General features: G+C 49.8%; 2 non-coding genes across 2 annotated transcripts; both read right to left on the bottom strand.

Annotated features, from left to right (window-relative positions):
* Positions 1-11,735: 11,735 nt before the first annotated feature.
* trnaw-cca (transfer RNA tryptophan (anticodon CCA)) lies at positions 11,736-11,807 on the bottom strand. Its single transcript has one exon. It is a non-coding gene; the product is annotated as a tRNA-Trp (tRNA).
* A 400-nt stretch (positions 11,808-12,207) lies between these two features.
* trnae-uuc (transfer RNA glutamic acid (anticodon UUC)) lies at positions 12,208-12,279 on the bottom strand. Its single transcript has one exon. It is a non-coding gene; the product is annotated as a tRNA-Glu (tRNA).
* Positions 12,280-14,248: the final 1,969 nt, after the last annotated feature.

Here is a 14,248-nt window from a genome sequence, read left to right as displayed (position 1 = left end):
TTGAGGCCGCAAGCGTCTTGCGCCCTTTAGGAACTGAGATGCCAGGAAATGGCAACCAGGTGATAACCCGTCAATGCGTACATGGCAAGCCGAAATAGCGGCCAAATACACTTTCAGTGTAGAGGGAGACTGTGGCAAAGTGCCCGCCCCTGTGTGTATATTGCGTGTTATGTGTTGTATGTATGGTGCGTATGTTAATGTTGGTGTATAGATTGGTACACGGGATATAAACGGGTCTGTGTTTCACGTGTTTTTAAAAAGTGTAGATTTGTATTTAGGCACGAGGAGGGCACAAATCACTTCACGTGCTGGTTAAATGTAATATGTGAGCACGGGGTTGCACAGAATTAATTCACGTGCTGGGATTCAAGTGAATAATTAATTAGTAATTGAATCCCAGCACAACAGTATAAATAGGCACATTTTTAGTCACTCTGGGTTAGGTGTTCGGTGAGTGGAGAACGAGTGTGGAGAAGGAGGTAAAAAGAATAATAATAATAATAATAATAATAATAATAATAATAATAATAAGGAAAGAACTGTCTCACTCACCGTGTTTCGTTTGTCTGTCTGTCTGTTTACTGTCTAGTCCGTTTTGTTTACCTGTTTATTTTGGCTACCAGTGCCGTGTCCTGTGTTTTTGTTTCAAACCTTTTATTTTCTGTTCTGTTTATTAAATGCTGAGCACGATCACGCGCTCAGCTTAACCAAAACTCCAAGTCTCTGTGTGTTACTTCCTGGCTCTGGTCTGACGCCACCCACTCCGGCCGTCTTTATGACACGTGGTGTCAGAAGTGGGATAGCCGCGCCTCCAAGCGTCAGACCAGGAGGGGTCTGCTTTAAAAAAAAAAAAAAAAAAAAAAAAAGAGGATTACAAATATTGTTTTGGGGGAAAAAAAAAAGTCAATGGCAGAAGACGCCATCAAACTGCGGGGCTGGTTCCTGGAGAATGCTGGGCTGGAGGCCCAGTCTCTGCCCATAGTCATCCGGGCCCTGTGGATGATGGACAGTGAGAGATGGGAGGCATATAAGGAGGAACACACCCCAAACACCTTGGAGGAAGGTGTGGAGTTTGTCCTCAGCTACCTGGAGGCAACCATAAACGGAACAGCAGCCCAGGTAGCAGGACCACCAGCAGAGGGTGAGTACCTGCTGTCCCCATCTCCACCAGCAGAGGGTGAATGCCTGCTGGTTTTGCCTCCACAGCCCAAGCGGGAGGCAGAGACAGATAAAGAGGTGAAGGACAGGGAGGAGGAGTGCCGCCTAAGGGCCAGGCATCCACGGCGATGTAACAAGCCATCGCCGGGGTGCCTCCTCTGCGACCAGGATCACCTGTTCGCCCACTGTCCCTTCCGCAGTTATGGGGAGGAGCCTGAGCATCCACAGCCCGAGTGGGAGGAGCCTGAGCGTCCACAGCCCAAATGGGAGGAGCCTGAGCGTCCACAGCCCAAATGGGAGGAGCCTGAGCGTCCACAGCCCAAATGGGAGGAGCCTGAGCGTCCACAGCCCAAACGGGAGGAGCCTGAGCGTCCACAGCCCAAGCGGAAGGATCCTGAACGTCCTACGCCTGAGTGGGAGGAGCCCGAATGTCCTACGCCTGAGTGGGAGGAGCCCAAATGTCCTACGCCTGAGTGGGAGGAGCCCGAACGTCCTACGCCTGAGTGGGAGGAGCCCGAACGTCCTACGCCTGAGTGGGAGGAGCCCGAACGTCCTACGCCTGAGTGGGGGGAGCCCGAACGTCCACAGCCCAAAAGGGAGGAGTCGGGGCGTACACAGCCCAACAGGGAGGAGTCGGGGCATCCACAGCCCAACAGCGAGGAGTCGGGGCGTCCACAGCGCAACAGGGAGGAGTCGGGGGGTCCACAGCCCAACAGGGAGGAGTCGGTGCATCCACAGCCCAAAAGGGAGGGGTCGGTGCGTCCACAGCCCAAAGGGAGGCAAGTCGGGGCTTCCACAGCCCTGGGACCCAAGCCACCAGCAGAGGGAAAATGCCTGCTGGTTCAGCCCCAAGAGCCGGAAGGGGAGGAGTTACAGGCTCAACCCCCTGAAAATTTTTGGGGGGGAGAGGGGCAGGAGGCTGGTGTTCTCCAGCAGCCTCTATTCATGCTGATGAAGGCAGCACGGCGCGCACCAGTCCAGCCGCCACAGCGGAGGGAGCCAGCGCCGCCAGGAGCAGAGGAGCTGCTTCTGCCTCCGCCACCTCCACCGCTTCCTCCACTAGGAGCAGAGGAGCTGGAGCTGCCTCTGCCTCCACCACCGCCAGGAGCAGAGGAGCTGGAGCTGCCTCTGCCTCCACCACCGCCAGGAGCAGAGGAGCTGGAGCTGCCTCTGCCTCCACCACCGCCCGGAGCAGAGGAGCAGGAGTTGCCTCTGCTGCCCGTACCTCCACAGGGAGTACGGTGGCCGGAGCCCCAGAAAGGGGAGCTGCCGGCCACGAAGAAGGGGGACGAGGTCTGGAGACCACTTTCCCCAGCAGCAGTTTCGCTGCAGGAGTTCTTGTGGCCGGAGCCCCACAGGAGGGAGCTGCCGGCTACGAAGAAGGGGGAGGTCGGGGGACCACCTGCCCCCGCAGCTTTTTCGCTGCAGGACGGGACCAGCATGCTGTCAGCCGTGCCACTACCGGCAGGGGAGCTGACAGCATTTCCAGCCATGGGCCCACTGAAGCCTCCCTTCCCAGCCCGAGACTTTGGCCTGGACTGCTGGGTATTTAAGGGGGGAGGTGGCCATTGAGGCCATGTGTGCTTTGCACAGGGGGGGTATATGTGGCAAAGTGCCCGCCCCTGTGTGTATTTTGCGTGTTATGTGTTGTATGTATGGTGAGTATGTTAATGTTGGTGTATAGATTGGTACACGGGATATAAACGGGTCTGTGTTTCACGTGTATTTAAAAAGTGTAGATTTGTATTTAGGCACGAGGAGGGCACAAATCACTTCACGTGCTGGTTAAATGTAATATGTGAGCACGGGGTTACACAGAATTAATTCACGTGCTGGGATTCAAGTGAATAATTAATTAGTAATTGAATCCCAGCACAACAGTATAAATAGGCACATTTTTAGTCACTCTGGGTTAGGTGTTCGGTGAGTGGAGAACGAGTGTGGAGAAGGAGGTAAAAAGAATAATAATAATAAGAATAATAATAAGAATAATAAGGAAAGAACTGTCTCACTCACCGTGTTTCGTTTGTCTGTCTGTCTGTTTACTGTCTAGTCCGTTTTGTTTACCTGTTTATTTTGGCTACCAGTGCCGTGTCCTGTGTTTTTGTTTCAAACCTTTTATTTTCTGTTCTGTTTATTAAATGCTGAGCACGATCACGCGCTCAGCTTAACCAAAACTCCAAGTCTCTGTGTGTTACTTCCTGGCTCTGGTCTGACGCCACCCACTCCGGCCGTCTTTGTGACAGAGACTTATCCTCATCTAACAGCTTCTGCAGAAACTGTAATATCACTGCCATAGGGCAGGAGACCGGGTCATGGCCCTCAGCCAGACACCAACTCTGAAACAATTGCCACTTATACGCATATTGCGACCGAGTAGAGGGTGCTCTCGCACTCTGAATGGTGGATATAACCGCCGTCGAAAGCCCTAAGGCTGACAGGCGCTCCCGCTCAGGGGCCAAGCCCATAGCTGCATGAGCTTGGGATTCGGGTGCCATAGCCCTCCTTGGGCTTGGGACAACAGGTCCGCTCGCAGAGGGAGCTCCCTCGGGCGACCGTGCAACAACTGCACTAGACTCGGGAACCATATCCTCCGAGGCCACCGAGGAGCGATCAGGATCACTGTCGCTTGCTCTACCCTGACCTTCTCCAAGAAGGCAGGGAGCATCGAAATCGGTGGAAATGCGTACAGGAGCCCTGGCGGCCATTCGTGAGCCAGTGCATCGACTCCTAGGGGGCTGTCGAGGTCCTTCACCGAGAACCATAGGGGGCAGTGTGTGGTCTCTCGCGAAGCGAAGAGATCGACTTGCGCTGTGCCGAACCAGTCCCAAATCCGCTCTACCACCCGAGGGTGAAGACGCCATTCGCCTGCAAGAGGACCTCCTCTGGACAGGAGATCCGCTGCGTAATTGACTCTGCCCGGTAGGTGAACCGCCCGCAAAGAGGCTAAATGCGGTTGAGCCCAAAGCAACAGCCGTGTTACCAACCGGTGAAGACCGGGGGACCGCAAGCCGCCCTGGCGGTTGATATACGCCACTACCGTGGTGTTGTCTGACCGCACTAACACGTGCTTGCCCTGAAGCACTGGCAAGAAGTGCCGCAGGGCAAGGTCCACCGCTCTGAGTTCCAAAGCATTGATGTGGGCCGACCTCCAGGGTCCTGACCACACTCCGCGAGTCCCCGACCCATTCCAGACTGCTCCCCAACCTTGGTTGGAAGCGTCGGTCGTAATAACCTCCCTTCGGAAGATGGGACCCAAGCGTACGCCCTGGCGGATGTTCGATGGAACTTTACACAAGCGCAGTGCTTCCCAGCAGGTTCGGGATACCCTCAACCTGCGGTGTTTGTCTCTCCGCGGATGCAACGCGAAGGCATTGAACCAGGCCTGCAGAGGTCTCTGGTGTAGTAAGCCCAAAGGAAGGGCTTGCGAGGCGGCAGCCATCAACCCCAGCATGCGCTGACACAGCTCCATGCTGACTGTTTCTCTCAACCTGAATAGGGAGAGACACCGCTCCAGTGAGGCAACTCTGTGTCGACAGGGTCGCTTCCATGGACACAGAGTCCAGATGCAGACCCAAGAATTCGGTCTGTTGGCTCGGCATGAGGCGGCTCTTTTCTGAATTGACCTTCAGACCTAGCCGCTGAAGATGGTCTGTAACCATCACTGTGTGCTGTGCCAACTGCTCCTTTGACTGCGCGCAGACGAGCCAGTCGTCCAGATAGTTCAGCAGTCGGATGCCTTGAGCCCGCAAGGGGGCTAAAATGGCGTCCATACACTTCGAAAAGGTTCGAGGAGCTAGAGACAGGCCGAATGGCAGGACACAAAACTCGTAGACCCTGCTCTGAAATGCGAAACGTAGGTACTTCCTGTGACCCGGACAGATGGGAACGTGAAAGTATGCATCTGTGAGGTCTACGGTGGTAAACCAGTCGCCCTGCCGGACAGAGTGGACAATGTGCCTGTGCGTAAGCATCTTGAACGACAACACCCGTAGGTATTTGTTCAGTAGTCACAGATCTAAAATAGGGCGGAGCCCGCCGTCCTTTTTTGGCACTAGGAAGTACTTGGAGTAGAACCCCTGGTCGGTCAGAATACCCCTGTATTTCTGCATTTAGAGCTGAGGACTGAACCGAGTCCTTCACTGCAGTTACCACCACTCCCCTGAAGGGTGGGGGGGGTTTAACCGGAATTGAAGGGTGTACCCGGTGAGTATAGTCTTGCGCACCCAGATGTCGTTGGTGCATTGTTGCCAGAACAGAAGCTGTGGAACAGTGTAGGGGTGGGTTAATGGCTGCCGGGGTTTCTCAGGGCTGCTTAGGCTGCGCTCGCTCACGAGGGGCCTGACCAGAGCCACGAAGGCGTGGTCTGCTACCTCCTTTGGGGCGCCACCCTCCGCGCTGCGGTCTTGCAAACGCGGGTTGGCTGCGTGCTGAAACCCCCAAAGGGGCGGTTTTACTGCCCTGTGGGTGCGCTTGCTGCTGCGGCGGCGCCCTGCGCCATTGGCGCTCCTGCGGCCGCCTTGGCTGGAAAGGCTTGCTTGGCCACATCTTAGCCAACTGCTGCAATGCCTCACGCGCCTTGACGGAGCGTTGCAGCATCTCCTCCACCGCTGGGCCAAACGTGTGCCCCGGGGATATAGGAGCATCTAGCAACGGGGCCTTATCAGGCTCCTGTACCCTGGCCTGTGAGAGCCAGAGCTGCCTCCTTGCCACTACAAGGGAAGCAATGCTCCTGCCCTGTGCTCGCGCATTCAGCTGAGCCAGCTTAACCAAAAGCTGTGCAACTGCACCCAGCTCGGTTCTAAGTCCGACGGATGGGGACTCAGGCAGGTCGCGAATCAGCGCCGCCTGGTAGACTGTCAGGAGGCTGGCCACGTTAGACAGTCTAACTGCCTCTGTAGCCGCGGCATAACCCTTTTTTAGGTGGGCCTCCGTAATCCTACACTGCCTGTTAGGGCAGGAAGGGTCCTTAGCCAGCCCCGATAATGTCGGCGCCTTTACTAGCGCAGCGAACGCGGCGCCCACTGGCGGAAAGGACGCTAATCCAGCTTCGCTCGCCCCGTGCATGGTAAAAGCCGAAGCCTTGCGAGAAGTCGCCGGGGCGGAGGCCGGGGCTCCCCAGGTGGACTGCACCTCCTTAATAAAATCCGGGAATGCCGGGAGCATCCTGGACTGAAGGGGCGGAGCCGATGGCAACTCAAATAAAGAGCGTCGTGTTGGCTCTGACGCAGGCCAGTCCACGCCTAAGTGACGGGCTGCCCTCTCCACCACTGACCAGATAGGGTCATTAGTATCCAGCACTTCAGGGTCGTCCTGCCCAGAGTGCTGGGATGCCACCTCAGGCTCTGTGTCCTCAAAGAGCGGGTCTGCCTCAGATGCATCCCTTGAGACAGCATCGGCGTCCCACTCTACTTCCTGGGGCACTGGTGGAGGAACCGTCAGCTGACTAATGCTGGGTCCGGTTACTAGCTCTGGGGCCCGAGGCGCCACATTTGCTTGGGTCATAAGGAGGGATTGTTGTCCCATCATGAGCTCCATAAATTGTGACATCTTGGAGGTGAGCTCAGCCACCCCAGATGTGTCCTGGTAACGCCTACCCCTCCGAGGGGAGCGAGAGTGCCTTCTCCGGCAAGGCGATCGAGACCTGGATCGAGACTCCCGACGGGGGCATGCCCCGCGAGAGGAGGGACTAACGGGAACGTTCCCGAGCACGCCTGGCTGGAGATCTCTGACCAGCTGTAAGCTGGGAAGATGGGCTCAGAGGGAGCTGAGACGTCGCCGGCAGCGACACGATCGATGACGGTGGGGCCGAGACGGTGTGGGACGAGCCCAAGGATGGGGAACGACCTCCAACTGCCTTCCTCGCTCTCTGGCGAAGGGTGCGTGTCTGAAACCCTGCACATAGCTGGCAGTATGCCCAATCTACCAGGGCAGATGCGGCATGGTCCGGCCCCAAGCATGCGACGCAGTCTTCATGAGGGTCGCTGGCAGGCAACTTGGCCTGACAGGTCACGCAACGGTGGAACCCAGACATAGTAGAACGCCGAAGCGTCTAGTATTGACGTCAAGCACCAAAGAGTGTGCGTTGAGCACTGTCGCGTCAAACGCCGAGGTGCGCGCGTCGGACGCCTAAGCGTCGGACACCAAGCGTCGAGCACCTGAAGTGCGTGCGTCAAGCGCCGCCGCGTTGAGCGCCGAGGTGCGTGCGTCGAGCATCGAGGGTGCGTACGTCGAGCACCGAGTGCCGAAGCGTCGAGCACCGAGGTGCGTGCGTCGAGCGTCGAAGGTGCGCGCGTCGAGGCGTCGAAGCGTCGAGCGTCGAGCGCCGAAGCGTCGAGCACCGAGCGTCGAGCACCGAGCGTCGAGCGTCGAGCGTCGAGCGCCGAGCACCGAGCGTCGAGCGCCGAAGCGTCGAGCGTCGAGCACCGAGCGTCGAGCACCGAGCACCAAGCGCTGATGGAACGTGCACCGAGCGTCGAGCACCGAGCGCCGAAGCGTCGAGCGTCGAGCACTGAGCCCCAAGTGCAGAAGCACTAAGCACCAAGCTCAGAAGCGCTGCACAAAGCGCCGAAGCGCTGCACCAAGCGCACAAGCGCTGACACCAAAAGCGCCGGAGCTCGAGCGCCGAAGCGCGAGTACCGAGCGTGGAACGCTAGCACAGACGCCTAAGCGTCAGCTGACCCGCCAAGCGGAGACGCAAAGTGCTGGTACAGTGTCTGATGCTGTGCAATACCTACCTGAAAGGTGCTGGGGATTTTGCACGTTGGTGGTTGTCTTCCTCTGTATATTGAAGGGAATTTTTTTTTTTTTTGTGGACGCTGCAGAAGGTAAGGGAGTGTAGTGCAATACCACGTGGAGGGAACGCGCCGCGGGGGGGAACACTGCAGAGCAGACTACCCGCACACACACACGGTCTAGCCTAAGCTAGACCGAGGATGCAAAATGCGCGTGGGCCAAGGCCAACGCAACACGCGTCCGAACACACAATATACAATATATATATAACAAAATATATATATACAATAAAATATAAATATATATACAAAATATATATATACAAAAAACCCACACAATAATAATTAAGAATAGAGGAAAGATGGAGACCACGAAGAACACGATGCCGAAGCAAAGCGAAAAGGAATATATAATGTTAAACAATATATAATCCTAAATAATAATACAATAACAATAATAATAAACAATAATAACTCCGGAGAGTATAACTGAAATAAACTCGGAGAAGGGGATAAACCATCTACTCAAGCCTAAGCTTTAGTGAGTACAATCAGTTAAATAGCTCTAAGTCCTACCGCTACTGATGCTGAAGGCAAAAGAGGAAGTGACTCTCCGCGCGCTGCGTATAGTAAGCTCCCAGGGGGGTGGGCTTACACGGCAGCTTGCGCGGAGGCCTATCGGCAGCTTTGACATAAAGCTCAGCCAATCCCTACTGCCTGAAGGCAATGTCCCATACCTTGATGGTTATTTTCGACTTGAAAGGGAACTAACTTGCTGCAGCACTCTAGCACAAGCAAGGACTTTGTAAAGAATTGTGTTTTTTGGTTTCCAAATGGAGGCGTGGGTGCAAATCTCACTTCTGACAGTTGACTTTTACTTATTTTTAAAATGAATAAATGTGTTCATTTTATTATAAAAGATTTTCAAGGAAATCAACAGCTGATACCAAACTCTTGTCAGCACTCAATACCATTTTAATTTCTGCCTCGTCAAACAAGCTCGAGCCACAGCACACAGTGCTGCTGCATCGGGACACAGAGGTGGATTTTAAAGCGACTGAATCAACGAGCTGAGACTACTTTTTGAAGAAATTGAAAACATACCTCTAGTCGAAATATTTGCTATTTAGTTAATCCATTTATTTTTTGAATTTGCAAATGGCAGACTACATTGCCAAAAATCTGACAATCTGATTTGCTCATATCAAGCTGCGATGTAGCCTATGAGAATCACTGGCATAATTCGAGGGGAATTAGCTCAAATGGTAGAGCGCTCGCTTCGCATGCGCGAAGTAGCGGGATCGATGCCCGCATTCTCCAAATAGTTTTAATATATCTGCGTATTTAGTCCCAACGCATTATGGAGATACATACAGTGTGACAATTCTTTGTAACAGAGTCGCCCGCCCTACATGTGTATTTTAAAGCAGTCTGCTAATTTGTAATATTCCCGCAGACTGAAAAACTGCAGTGCGCCCTCCATCGTATGCCTTGCGAGAAGCACAAAGGGAGATTTTTTATATTTTTTAGCAATTGAAGAGTTTGTGTTAATTGAGAATAAATATAAATGGCTTGAAGTTTGCTTTAATTTGTAACGTGTTTGTAATGAATTAGTAGTTTTTTACCATCATTGTACTGTATACTAGCTACTGTCCAGGAGCTCATTAATCAGCTTCCCATATGGTCTAGCGGTTAGGATTCCTGGATTTCACCTAGGTGGCCTGGGTTTGACTCCCGGTATGGGAATGTCTTTGTTATTGTCATTTTGTTACAGAACTGTGGTCATGTGTAATGTGTTTTCATTATGATGATAAACCAACAGTTACTGCTGCAATGTTACTGCAGAATGATGCAATGTATTTGACTCTATTCACATCACCTCACATTTCACTGGTTGCCTACGAGGGCTTGAGAGGGGTGACGTAAAAGTGAGAGAGAAAGAGCAAAGTTTAAACACATAACATACAACAATCTGACACTCGCTCCCGACGGGTCAGGCAGCATCCTCTGGCTGCTGGGCATTTAGTGGAACAAGAGACAGGAAGGGGACCAACAGGACAAAAGGACAGATCCTTCGCAACTCAGTGCGGCATCCTCAGGCAGCTAAGCTGTCAGCTGGGCAGCGTGGAGAGCTTAGGAAATGTGTCTCGGGTCCGTTTAGGAGAGACAAAAACAGAGAACCCCCTCCGTTTAGGACAGACAGAAACAGAGAAACGATGGAATGCTGTCAGTAGTGTGCAGTGGCCTGCTATAGAGAGCAGAGAGCTGCTGAATGCAGTGGAAATTGGTATTTGAGAGTTAAGGCGTTTAAGATGATGTCGGAGATGGGTCTGCCTTTGGGCAGAGATGAAGAATGCGTAGATCTGAGGCCTCTGCAGAACCTGAGAGGATGAGAATGCGTTGCTCGGAGGCTGCTGCAAAACCTATTGATTTGATCAGGAGCAGTCTAAGAGTGTATTGTCTGTTGCGGTGTTGGAGGACTCTTGACTGAAATGTTGATAATCGTAGGACATAGTTTCCGTATGTGCCTGGAAGCTCAAATTGAATGAAATGGACTTTGAAAGTTGTATTAAGTGCCTTGATGAAGTTGGGGGCAAATGAGGAAGTGCAAATCCGGGAGCAAGAAGGTTGCAGGAATGGCCTGATGCAAGGAAGCTGGAAAATTAATGTGACAGTGGATTCTTAACATCTCAGAAAGCTGATAAGCATGGCTTCATGACCAGATCCTCGAAGGGAGGGGTTTTGATTTGAAATAATCAAGTTAATATATGAAGCAAAAGAGGTTGAGGCAGGAGGGGAATGAGAATCCCTCGGAAAGACAACGAACTGCAGGAATTGATAGAAAGTTTGGAGTGTGCGAGATTCGCAGCGATAGAAAATCAGTTTAAATTATGTAGTTTGTGGTGTTATGCTGCCATCTCGAGGTTGCGATTGGAATTGAAACTATTGGCTTCAGTGAAGCAGGGTAGCATATATTTGGTTATTGCGATTAAAATCCTTGTCTATGGATAAAACGTTTGCTTTAGAACAGTTAGTGATGATATAAGTAAGTTAACGTAGGTCTAGAAGAGGAGCCTGCAGTATTTAGATGTCATAATTCGGCGAGTTGAAGCTCTCATGTTGCAAAAGCGCAGCAGCAGGAGCCAGAAGATTGCAGTAGTGAGGCACAGGCTCGCATTGCCTGTTAAAGCTGCCTGGTCGCCATGGCAACTTACCACTCCCAGTAGTCACTCGATGAGGCGTTGCCATGGTAACCATGGTCTGTGAGGCACCTTTGTGAAAGAGTTGCAGTGCAGCGGTGATGTCGGAACAGTCTTTCTGATGAAAACGCAGAGCAAGCTGAGAATGACGCTGCGCTTTGAACGGCGCTGTAGCTGCGCTGGAGACTGGAGGGAGCAGAAAAGACTAACGATGGAGCTCCTGCTGAAAAATACAAAAGCTGAATGATGAAAAGAATCACCTGAGCAGGTAGGTAAATAGCTGATACTGTCTACCAGCGCTGAGCAGAGAAATGACCTGCAGTGAAAAGAGCGAACAACAAAAAAACAAACACAGACCAAAAACAAACACAGACGAAGGGCGGAAGCAGTGCTGGGTGTATAAATAGAAAAGAAGGAGAGATTGACATGCAAGCTACCTAACGGGATTGCCCATACCGCTCTGGTCACGCCCTTTTTACCTGACCAAACACAGCAGCGCAAGATAATGGCAGAGAGACTGGAACTTGATTGAAATTTGTTTGTCGCTATATAATCAATAAATTGTATAAATAAATGTCCGGAGACATTCAAATCCAGGCACGTTAAAAAATGAAATATAGTGGAATAGAAATAAAGACGGCTTTGACCTCGACGTGATTTGAACACGCAACCTTCTGATCTGGAGTCAGACGCGCTACCGTTGCGCCACGAAGTCCTGGCGTAGTGCATGCTTGTTATGCAATCCTAGAGTGCACAGCGTGACGTGACAGAATGCAATAATGTGTTAATTTACCCAAAAAAAGAAACATAAATAAATGTGTAGGTATTTATTTGTGAATAAACTATATTGCTTCTATGATGGGACCGGAGACCTTACATCCGCATTCTAATGATCGTCCCACCCCAGAGAGACTTTGTCTTGACCAGGGATTAATATAATTTAAAAACAAACTGCGATGGTTCCACGCGATGGGAATGTGAATAGAGTCAAATACATTTGCATCATTCTGTATATATATAATATATATATTTCGAGTAACTGTAGCTTTATTATCATATTGAAGACACATTACACATGACCACAGTTCTGTAACAAAATGACAATAACAAGAACGTTCCCATACCGGGAGTCGAACCCGGGCCGCCTGGGTGAAAACCAGGAATCCTAACCGCTAGACCATATGGGAAGCTGAGGAACAAACTCATGGACATGCAACAGTAGCTAGTATACAGTACAATGATTGGTAAAAACACAAGAACCGATATTTCATTATAAACACGTTACAAATGAAAGCAAACTTCAAGCCATTTATTTTTATTCTCAATTAACACAAACTCTTTAATTGCTAATAAATAAATAAATAAATAAATAAATAAATAAATAATCTCCCTTTGTGCTTCTCGGAAGACATACGATGGACGGCGCACTGCAATTTTATCAGTCTAGTGAATATTACAAATTAGGAGACTGTGCTTTAAAATACACATGTAGGGCGGGCGTCTCTTTTACAAACAATTGTCACACTTTGTATTTATCTCCATAATGCGTTGGGACTAAATACGCAGATACGTTAAAACTCTTTGGAGAATGCGGGCATCGATCCCGCTACTTCTCGCATGCTAAGCGAGCGCTCTACCATTTGAGCTAATTCCCCTTTAATGGTACCAGCGATTCTCATAGGCTACATCGCAGCTTGATATGAGCAATTCAGATTGTCCTAATGTCTGCCATTTGCAAATTCAAAACATTTTTTTAATTAAATAGCAAATATTTCGACGAGAGGCATGTTTTCAATTTCTTCAAAAAGTAGTCTCAGCTCGTTGATTCAGTCGCTTTAAAATCCACCTCTGTGTCCCGATGCAGCAGCGGTGTGTGCTGTGGCTCAAGCTTGTTTGACGAGGCAGGCAATGCAAAAATGCCAAAACTTGCTTTTGTATCACATGACAAACTTAAGGTCTGCTTTAACGGCTTGGCTGTCTCAAGTTAGTTTGTATTGTTAATGTAACACCTCGTTGTTGCCCAGTCATTGTATCATATGAAGAAGAGCTTGCCAGGTGGGGGCGACGGTCTGCCAATAAAAGTTAAGACTATATTTGCAAGTATCATTTCTAGAGTGAAACATGTTTTGAATGGATTGGTCTCGGTATCCACCAGGAGGAGTGGGAGTGTTTTCTTCTCAGCACCGAGCTGACAATAAGTTCAGTTGTTTAAATCATTAAGCAAATTTCAAATGGATCACTGCTAATGTTAAAACAATTTAAGAACACTTTAAACAGTAATGTGATTTGCACTATGCAGGACTAGATTGAGCTTAAATAAAGACATTACATCTGAAAATAACTTGTGCTTACCCCCACTTACAAGGAAAGTGTCAAACTTTGTATTCGACAGCAGTTGGAGAATGCCGAAGTCGATCATCCTAGCATGTTAAACGAGGGCATTTCTCATGTAAGCTACTTCCACTAATTGATCGTTTATACTGTTCTCAATGGTCCGCATCCCAGCCTGAGACCATGATCCAGTGGTAGACGGAGATGTTTTTCAAAGTAATGTGTTATTTGGAATATTAAAACAATCAAGTTAAATAACACATGTTTGGACACAAAATATTTTTCAGTGACGTTAACAAGTAGTCTGTTTACAACAAAATGCAATCTGTGTTAGGAACACTATTTTAGTCAGATTTAAAATGGAAATTAAAATGGTATTGAGTGCTGAGAAGAGTGTGGTATCAGCTGTTGATTTCCTTGAAACAATCTTTTATAGTAAAATGAACACATTTATTCCTTTTAAAAATAAGTAAAATTGAACTGTCAGAAGTGGGATTTGAACCCACATCTCCACTCGGAGACCAGAACACACAATTCTTTGGAAAGACAGAGTTCTTGTAGATGCCTGTAGATGCCAGGCATTCCGGTTCAGATCTGAAATTCTGTGTCATACAAAAAATCATTTCAAGATCGCGGTGGTGGTGATCTCGATCAAAAACTATTACAATGTGAATCAAAAAGGATCTTCTATCTCCATAAATAAATTATAGCGCTTTGAGATTATATATGTTACTAGCGGATTGTTTAGAAATGTACTTAATTATATTAAAGCTGTTCTAAAAAAGAATGTTATCTCGAAAATGGAGTCTTGTCAAGCTGAAATAG

Source organism: Acipenser ruthenus, chromosome 35 (genome assembly GCF_902713425.1).
Source record: "Acipenser ruthenus chromosome 35, fAciRut3.2 maternal haplotype, whole genome shotgun sequence".
Taxonomy (NCBI): Eukaryota; Metazoa; Chordata; class Actinopteri; order Acipenseriformes; family Acipenseridae; genus Acipenser; species Acipenser ruthenus.
Note: the sequence above shows the minus strand (reverse complement) of the source record. Positions and strands in the feature narration are given on the sequence as shown.